At 47.6% G+C, this 10,124-nt stretch overlaps 1 pseudogene; it reads left to right on the top strand.

Annotated features, from left to right (window-relative positions):
• Nucleotides 1–9,722, top strand: part of LOC118382344 (fatty-acid amide hydrolase 2-A-like) — a 12,208-nt pseudogene extending 2,486 nt beyond the window's left edge.
• Nucleotides 9,723–10,124: the final 402 nt, after the last annotated feature.

Genomic DNA, 10,124 nt, shown 5'->3' with positions numbered 1-10,124 from the left:
CTATGGTGACCAGTGAGCTGAGATAAGGCGGAGATTTACCTAGCAGGGACTTGTAGATAACCTGTAGCCAGTGGGTTTGGCGACGAGTATGAAGCGAGGGCCAACCAACGAGAGCGTAAAGGTCGCAGTGGTGGGTAGTATATGGGGCTTTGGTGACAAAACAGATGGCACTGTGATATTTACATTTACATTTGTCATTTAGCAGATAGACTGCATCCAATTTTTTGAGTAGAGTGTTAGAGGCTATTTTATAGATGACATCTCCGAAGTCGAGGATCGGTAGGATGGTCAGTTTTACGAGGGTATGTTTGGCAGCATGAGTGAAGGATGCTTTGTTGCGATATAGGAAGCCAATTCTGGATTGGAGATGCTTAATGTGAGTCTGGAAGGAGAGTTTACAGTCTAACCAGACACCCAGGTATTTGTAGTTGTCTACGTATTCTAAGTCAGAACCGTCCAGAGTAGTGATGCTGGACGGGCAGGCAGGTGCGGGCAGTGATCGGTTGAAGAGCATGCATTTAGTTTTACTTGCATTTAAGAGCAATTGGAGGTCACGGAAGGAGAGTTGTATGGCATTGAAGCTTGTCTGGAGGTTAGTTAACACAGTGTCCAAAGAAGGGCCAGAAGTATACAGAATGGTGTCGTCTGCGTAGAGGTGGATCAGAGACTCACCAGCAGCAAGAGTGACATCATTGATGTATACAGAGAAGAAGAGTCGACCCGAGAATTGAACCCTGTGTAGAGACTGCCAGAGGTCCGGACAACAGGCCCTCCGATTTGACACACTGAACTCTGTCAGAGAAGTAGTTGGTAAACCAGGCAAGGCAATCATTTGAGATCCCAAGGCTGTCGAGTCTGCCAATAAGAATGTGGTGATTGACAGAGTCGAAAGTCTTGGCCAGGTCGATGAATATGGCTGCACAGTAATGTTTCTTATCGATGGCGGTTATGATATCGTTTAGGACCTTGAGCGTGGCTGAGGTGCTGTGGCCAAGATTGAACTGTTTGGCCTGAATGCCAAGAGTCATATATGGAGAAATCTGGCACCATCCCTACAGTGAAGCATGGTGATGACAGCATAATGCTGTGGGGATGTTTTTCAGCGACAGGGACTGGGAGACTAGTCAGGATTGAGGGAAAGATGAACAGAGCAAGGTGCAGAGAGATCAAAACCTGCTCCAGAGTGCTCAGGACCTCAAACGGGGCCAAGGTTCACCTTCCAACAGGACAACAACCCTAAGCACACAGCCAAGACAACGCAAGAGTGGCTACGTGACAAGTCTCTGAATATCCTTGAGTGGCCCAGCAAGAGCCCGGACTTGAACCCTATCGAACATCTCTGGAGAGACCTGAAAATAGCTGTGCAGTGATGCTCCCCATCCAACCTGAAAGAGCTTGAGAGGATCTGCAGAGAAGAATGGGAGAAACTCCCCAAATACAGGTGTGCCAAGCTTATAGCGTCATACCCAAGAAGACTCAAGGCTGTAATTACTGCCGAAGGTGCCTCAAAGTATTGAGTAAAGGGTCTGAATGCTTATGTAATTCAGATATTTTTTAAATATTTTTTTATATACATTAGCAAACATAAAAAATAAAAATAAGCTGTTTTTGCTTTGTCATTCTGGGGTATTGTGTGGAGATTGTTGAGGGGAAACCAACTATTTAATCTGGTTTAGAATAAGGCTCTAACGTGACAAAAGGTTAAGGGGTCTGAATACTTTCCGAATGCACAGTAAGTTGACTATGTAAACAATTTGGGATTTTCAACACAATGTTTCTTATCAAAAGAAGAAGTGATGCAGTCAGTCTCTTCTCAACTGTTAGCCAAGAGAGACTGGCAGCATAGTATTTATATCAGCCCTCTGATTACAATGAGCTACAGCTTAACTAGGTCTTTCTTTGCAACACTTGACCACATGATTGGACAATAATCAAGATAAGACAAAACTAGAGGCTGCAGGACCTTCTTTGTGGAGTCAAAAAGCAGAGCATCTCTTTATTACAGACAAGACTTCTCCCCATCTCTTTATTACAGACAGACTTCTCCCCATCTCTTTATTACAGACAGACTTCTCCCCATCTCTTTATTACAGACAGACTTCTCCCCATCTCTTTATTACAGACAGACTTCTCCCCATCTCTTTATTACAGACAGACTTCTCCCCATCTCTTTATTACAGACAGACTTCTCCCCATCTCTTTATTACAGACAAGACTTCTCCCCATCTCTTTATTACAGACAGACTTCTCCCCATCTCTTTATTACAGACAGACTTCTCCCCATCTCTTTATTACAGACAGACTTCTCCCCATCTCTTTATTACAGACAGACTTCTCCCCATCTCTTTATTACAGACAGACTTCTCCCCATCTCTTTATTACAGACAGACTTCTCCCCATCTCTTTATTACAGACAGACCCCATCTCTTTATTACAGACAGACTTCTCCCCATCTCTTTATTACAGACAGACTTCTCCCCATCTCTTTATCAGACTCTTTCTTTATTACAGACAGACTTCTCCCCATCTCTTTATTACAGACAGACTTCTCCCCATCTCTTTATTACAGACAAGACTTCTCCCCATCTCTTTATTACAGACAGACTTCTCTCCCCATCTCTTTATTACAGACAGACTTCTCCCCATCTCTCCCCATCTCTTTATTACAGACAGACTTCTCCCCATCTCTTTATTACAGACAGACTTCTCCCCATCTCTTTATTACAGACAGACTTCTCCCCATCTCTTTATTACAGACAGACTTCTCCCCATCTCTTTATTACAGACAGACTTCTCCCCTCTTTATCTTCTTCTCTTTTATTACAGACAGACTTCTCCCCATCTCTTTATTACAGACAGACTTCTCCCCATCTCTTTATTACAGACAGACTTTCCCCATCTCTTTATTACAGACAGACTTCTCCCCATCTCTTTATTACAGACAGACTTCTCCCCATCTCTTTATTACAGACAGACTTCTCCCCATCTCTTTATTACAGACAGACTTCTCCCCATCTCTTTATTACAGACAGACTTCTCCCCATCTCTTTATTACAGACAGACTTCTCCCCATCTCTTTATTACAGACAGACTTCTCCCCATCTCTTTATTACAGACAGACTTCTCCCCATCTCTTTATTACAGACAGACTTCTCCCCATCTCTTTATTACAGACAGACTTCTCCCCATCTCTTTATTACAGACAGACCTCTCCCCATCTCTATATTACAGACAGACCTCTCCCCATCTCTTTATTACAGACAGACCTCTCCCCATCTCTTTATTACAGACAGACTTCTCCCCATCTCTTTATTACAGACAGACTTCTCCCCATCTCTTTATTACAGACAGACTTCTCCCCATCTCTTTATTACAGACAGACTTCTCCCCATCTCTTTACTACAGACAGACTTCTCCCCATCTCTTTACTACAGACAGACCTCTCCCCATCTCTTTATTACGGACAGACTTCTCCCCATCTCTTTATTACAGACAGACTTCTCCCCATCTCTTTATTACGGACAGACTTCTCCCCATCTTTACAACCATTGAAGCTGTATGTTTTGACCATGACAGTTTACAATCTAAGGGAACACCAAGTAATTTAGTCTCCTCAACTTGTTCAACAGCCACACCATTCATTACCAGATTCAGCTGAGGTCTAGAAGTTAGGGAGTGATTGGTACTAAATACAATGCTCTTACTTTAAGATGTTCAGGACCAGTTTATTACTGGCCACCCATTCCTAAACAGACTGCAACTCTTTGTTAAGGGTTTCAGTGACTTCATTAGCTGTGGTTGCTGATGTATATATGGTTAAATCATCAACATGCATGAACACACGTCCTTTGTGTGTTTTTGTTTGCTTGCAGGTGTGTGTGTTTCTGGGTGTTCTACTGATATTGTCCATTATTCTCCCTCTAGACAGGTGTAGTATCTAACGTGGGTCAGTTCTCCTCTCTCTCTGTAGGTGTAGTATCTAACGTGGGTCAGTTCTCCTCTCTCTCTCTCTGTAGGTGTAGTATCTAACGTGGGTCAGTTCTCCCCTCTCTCTCTGTAGGTGTAGTATCTAACGTGGGTCAGTTCTCCTCTCTCTCTCTCTGTAGGTGTAGTATCTAACGTGGGTCAGTTCTCCCCTCTCTCTCTGTAGGTGTAGTATCTAACGTGGGTCAGTTCTCCCCTCTCTCTCTGTAGGTGTAGTATCTAACGTGGGTCAGTTCTCCTCTCTCTCTCTCTGTAGGTGTAGTATCTAACGTGGGTCAGTTCTCCTCTCCCTCTCTCTGTAGGTGTAGTATCTAACGTGGGTCAGTTCTCCTCTCTCTCTCTCTGTAGGTGTAGTATCTAACGTGGGTCAGTTCTCCTCTCTCTCTCTGTAGGTGTAGTATCTAACGTGGGTCAGTTCTCCTCTCCCTCTCTCTGTAGGTGTAGTATCTAACGTGGGTCAGTTCTCCTCTCCCTCTCTCTGTAGGTGTAGTATCTAACGTGGGTCAGTTCTCTCTCTGTAGGTGTAGTATCTAACGTGGGTCAGTTCTCTCTCTCTCTCTGTAGGTGTAGTATCTAACGTGGGTCAGTTCTCTCTCTCTCTCTGTAGGTGTAGTATCTAACGTGGGTCAGTTCTCTCTCTCTCTCTGTAGGTGTTGTATCTAACGTGGGTCAGTTCTCCTCTCTCTCTCTCTGTAGGTGTAGTATCTAACGTGGGTCAGTTCTCCTCTCTCTGTAGGTGTTGTATCTAACGTGGGTCAGTTCTCCTCTCTCTCTCTCTCTCTCTCTTTTTCTCTCTCTCTCTAGGTGTAGTATCTAACGTGGGTCAGTTCTCCTCTCTCTCTCTCTCTCTCTCTCTTTTTCTCTCTCTCTCTAGGTGTTGTATCTAACGTGGGTCAGTTCTCCTCTCTCTCTCTCTCTCTTTTTCTCTCTCTCTCTCTAGGTGTAGTATCTAACGTGGGTCAGTTCCCCCCGGCCTCGGGGCAGCAGCCTGGTTTCCTGTGTACAGGCCCAATGTGTCGCTACGCCCAGGACCTGCTGCCCATGCTCAGAGTTATGGGAGGAGCCAACGCTGACAGGTACAGAGGGGCAACAACAAAAACAACAACATGCACAGATGAACATTGACTACACGTTAATAACACCCAGATATGACCATGTCTTCTCTCTCTCTGCCTCCCCCTCTGCAGGTTGTCTCTGTCGTCTGAGGTGGATCTGAAGAGACTACGGTTCTTCTCTGTTCCTCACGATGGAGGCTCTCCTCTGGTGTCTCCTGTCGACCAGCAGCTAGTCCTGGCTCAGAGGAGGGTAAGAGAGAGAGAGAGGGAGGAGGGGAGGGAGACAGGAGAGTTCCTCTGGTGTCTCCTGTCGACCAGCAGCTAGTCCTGGCTCAGAGGAGGGTAAGAGAGAGAGAGGGGGAGGAGGGGAGGGAGACAGGAGAGTTCCTCTGGTGTCTCCTGTCGACCAGCAGCTAGTCCTGGCTCAGAGGAGGGTAAGAGAGAGAGAGGGGGAGGAGGGGAGGGAGACAGGAGAGTTCCTCTGGTGTCTCCTATAGACCAGCAGCTAGTCCTGGCTCAGAGGAGGGTAAGAGAGAGAGAGGGGAGGAGGGGAGGGAGACAGGAGAGTTCCTCTGGTGTCTCCTGTCGACCAGCAGCTAGTCCTGGCTCAGAGGAGGGTAAGAGAGAGAGAGGGGGAGGAGGGGAGGGAGACAGGAGAGTTCCTCTGGTGTCTCCTATAGACCAGCAGCTAGTCCTGGCTCAGAGGAGGGTAAGAGAGAGGGGGAGACAGGAGAGTTCCTCTGGTGTCCCCTGTCGACCAGCAGCTAGTCCTGGCTCAGAGGAGGGTAAGAGAGAGAGAGGGGGAGGAGGGGAGGGAGACAGTAGAGTTCCTCTGGTGTCTCCTGTCGACCAGCAGCTAGTCCTGGCTCAGAGGAGGGTAAGAGAGAGAGAGGGGGAGGAGGGGAGGGAGACAGGAGAGTTCCTCTGGTGTCTCCTGTCGACCAGCAGCTAGTCCTGGCTCAGAGGAGGGTAAGAGAGAGAGAGGGGGAGGAGGGGAGGGAGACAGGAGAGTTCCTCTGGTGTCTCCTGTCGACCAGCAGCTAGTCCTGGCTCAGAGGAGGGTAAGAGAGAGAGAGGGGGAGGAGGGGAGGGAGACAGGAGAGTTCCTCTGGTGTCTCCTGTTGACCAGCAGCTAGTCCTGGCTCAGAGGAGGGTAAGAGAGAGAGAGGGAGGAGGGGAGGGAGACAGGAGAGTTCCTCTGGTGTCCCCTGTCGACCAGCAGCTAGTCCTGGCTCAGAGGAGGGTAAGAGAGAGAGAGGGGGAGGAGGGGAGGGAGACAGGAGAGTTCCTCTGGTGTCTCCTATAGACCAGCAGCTATTCCTGGCTCAGAGGAGGGTAAGAGAGAGGAGGGTGAGTTGGAGAAAGAAAGGGGGAGATGAGGGAAATGGTTGAATCAGGAGAGACAGAGGAAGATTAGAAGATGGAAATAGAGAGAGGGAGAGAGAGAACATTAGAGAATTCAGTGTCGCCATGTCTTCCCCAGGTGGTAGAGCGTCTGGAGGCAGACCTGGGGGTCAAAGTTCAGCAGCTGAAAATTCCTCAGCTAAAATACTCCTTCCAGATCTGGAGTGCGATGATGGGAGCCCCGGGGAAGGATGGAAAGGTGTGTATCTATTTGTGTGATTTTTTTGCTTGTCTCTGAGTGCATGGTGAATGTATAGTATTGCCTTAATGGTCTATATGCCTGTTTGTCCAACAGCAGCCCACATCGTTTGCAGAGCTGATGTCTGACCATGGGAAGAAGGTGTGGCCTCTATGGGAGATGGCTAAGTGGACTGTGGGACTCTCCAAGCACACCGTGGCTGCTATAGGTGTGTGATTGTTATGTGTTGGTTATGTGATGGTGTGTGATGGTTTAAGGACATGTAGTAGGCCTCCCCTACTTCTCTGTTCCTCCCTCCTTTTCTCTCTCTCCCTGTCCCCCTCTCCCTTTTCAACTATGTCATGTTGTCTATAACTGGGGATAATGTTATATTGTTTTTCATTTAACTCTGTGCTCTTGAAAGTGGGGCACATTGTTGTAAATGAAATAACCAGAACTCCTCTCAGTTCTGGTCCTGGTAGAGATGTTTCACTGGTCCCGAACCCACGTCAGACTGGGAGTGTGTTGGTACATACAAATGACTGTCCTTTTCCCTCTCGTTGCCCCTCCTCTACCTCTCTCTCTACCTCTCTCTACCTCTCTCTCTCTCTACCGCTCTCTACCTCTCTCTCTACCGCTCTCTCTACCTCTCTCTCTACCTCTCTCTCTACCTCTCTCTCTACCGCTCTCTCTACCTCTCTCTCTACCTCTCTCTCTACCTCTCTCTCTACCTCTCTCTCTCTCTCTCTCTCTCTACCTCTCTCTCTACCGCTCTCTCTACCTCTCTCTCTACCTCTCTCTCTCTACCTCTCTCTCTCTCTACCTCTCTCTCTCTACCTCTCTCTACCGCTCTCTCTACCTCTCTCTCTCTCTACCTCTCTCTCTCTCTACCTCTCTCTCTCTACCGCTCTCTCTCTCTACCTCTCTCTCTCTCTCTACCTCTCTCTCTCTCTCTACCTCTCTCTCTACCGCTCTCTCTCTACCTCTCTCTCTACCTCTCTCTCTACCTCTCTCTCTCTCTCTCTCTCTACCTCTCTCTCTCTACCTCTCTCTCTCTCTACCTCTCTCTCTCTCTCTCTCTCTCCTCTCTCTCTCTCTACCTCTCTCTACCTCTCTCTACCTCTCTCTCTACCTCTCTCTACCTCTCTCTCTCTCTACCTCTCTCTACCTCTCTCCTCTCTCTCTACCGCTCTCTCTACCTCTCTCTACCTCTCTCTCTACCGCTCTCTCTCTCTCTCTCTACCTCTCTCTCTACCTCTCTCTCTCTACCTCTCTCTCTCTCTCTCTACCTCTCTCTCTACCTCTCTCTCTCTCTCTCTCTCTCTACCGCTCTCTCTCTACCGCTCTCTCTCTCTCTCTCTCTCTCTACCTCTCTCTACCTCTCTCTCTCTCTACCTCTCTCTACCTCTCTCTCTCTCTACTCTCTCTACCTCTCTACCTCTCTCTCTACCTCTCTCTCTCTACCTCTCTCTACCTCTCTCTCTCTACCTCTCTCTCTACCGCTCTCTCTCTACCGCTCTCTCTCTACCGCTCTCTCTACCGCTCTCTCTACCGCTCTCTCTCTACCGCTCTCTCTCTACCTCTCTCTCTCTACCTCTCTCTCTCTACCTCCTCTCTCAGGTCTGGTCCTGGTAGAGATGTTCCAGAGGTCCCAGCCCACCCAGTTCATCCTACAGCAGAAGGAGTCTCTCCAGAAGGACCTGGAGGAACTGTTGGGGACAGACGGGGTGCTGCTCTACCCCTCTCACCCGCACCTCGCCCCCAAACACCACCATCCCCTCTTCACCCCCTTCAACTTCTCCTACACTGGTCAGTGGTGCTTTATCTACCTTTGTGTCAGTGGTGGAAGGTAGGCAGTAGTTTGCAGAGCCTCGTATGTTCTTTACCTGGTCAGGAAAATATCTATCCCTAAATGACAGCCATTGCCTGAAGTACAGATCCACATGTTTATCAGCTCTGACACGGTACCCTTCTCTCATCCCTCACAGGTATCTTTAACATTCTGGGTCTTCCGGTGACCCAGTGTCCGTTGGGGCTGAGCGCGGAGGGTTTACCCTTGGGACTGCAGCTGGTAGTGGGGAAGCAGCAGGACCGTCTCTCCCTGGCCACCGCTGTGTTCCTGGAGAAGACCTTCGGTGGTTGGAGAGACCCGGGGAGCATCGCCACGGCCACCACCCAGCTAGATACCTGGCGCGGGGCGTCGACGACCGCATCGTGAATATACAGAGATGTTTATTCTGGGATGAAGGACAGTCCTAGAAGACAGAGGAATGTATGCACTGACACAGACAGGCAGACACACTCACACTGTCTGTTTGCACTTGCCGTCCTGTCAGTCGTCCAGCCTTCTCATTCGTTCTTTAACAACAGAACTGTCGTCAGGTTACTGAGTCACTCGTCCACTACAGTATGTCTGTTGTGTCTTCGTCACAAAGTGCCCTATGCTTGTCCAAAGAGCCTTTATGTGTCCTGTCATTGTGTGTTCCTGGCTTGTGTCCCAAATGACTCCCTATATAGTACACTACATTTGACCAGAGCCCTATTCCCTTCATAGTGCTCTATATTTGACTAGAGCCCTATTCCCTTCATAGTGCCCTACATTTGACCAGAGCCCTATTCCCTTCATAGTGCACTACTTACATATTGCACTACTATGGGTCCCGGTCAAAAGTAGCGCACTATATCGGGAATAGGGTGCCATTTGGGATGCAGGTGGTGACTGTCCGACAGCTATATGTTGCGTCAGGGTTTTGATGTGTAATGTCCAATAAGGTTTTCTCTCTCCACTGTATTTGTCCACCACTAACGAGACGTTGGAATCTGATTGGAGAGAGACGGTATTATGAGAAGGTCATGTGTTATGGTGTAGTCCATGTTCAAATGACGGGTAATTGATGGGTGATGTGATATACCACCACGTCTCTTCAATGACTGGCGCTTTTTCAACAAGTTAACGTGATCTACTGTATAAAGACATGTGCACATTATGATCATTTGAAAGGATATCGTTGATAATGTTTCATATTAAATGTCAATGGTTACTGTCCTACAATTATGCCAGAACAAATATTATAATAAAATGTACATTATACTGAGGACAACATTGTATTTCCTAAGTGTGTTTTTTACATTTTCTCTGTGAAACTGACCATTATATTTCCCCGTAGCAGCAATGGTACACTTCAGGCTGGTTTCCCGGACACAGATTAAGCCATTGAGCATGCTTGTAAATCCAAGAGTGTCCTTAATCGGTATCCGGGAAACCGACCAACAATCTCAGAAATGTAGGCTAATCTTTTCTGCTGACAATGTCTTCTTCAATTTGACCACCGGGGGGAGTATATGCACCAATTACATTTTATCAATAGCATAGAATGTCCGGTTGTCATTGCAAAGGTGGTGTGCTGTTCAGATCTATGATTGAAAGAGAAATGGAGAACCTGAGCTAGTCGATTCAGTTTTTGATTGTGTTCTCAATCAAATGTATTTAGAAAGCCCTTTTT

Source organism: Oncorhynchus keta, unplaced genomic scaffold, assembly GCF_023373465.1.
Source record: "Oncorhynchus keta strain PuntledgeMale-10-30-2019 unplaced genomic scaffold, Oket_V2 Un_contig_28239_pilon_pilon, whole genome shotgun sequence".
NCBI lineage: Eukaryota > Metazoa > Chordata > Actinopteri > Salmoniformes > Salmonidae > Oncorhynchus > Oncorhynchus keta.
Note: the sequence above shows the minus strand (reverse complement) of the source record. Positions and strands in the feature narration are given on the sequence as shown.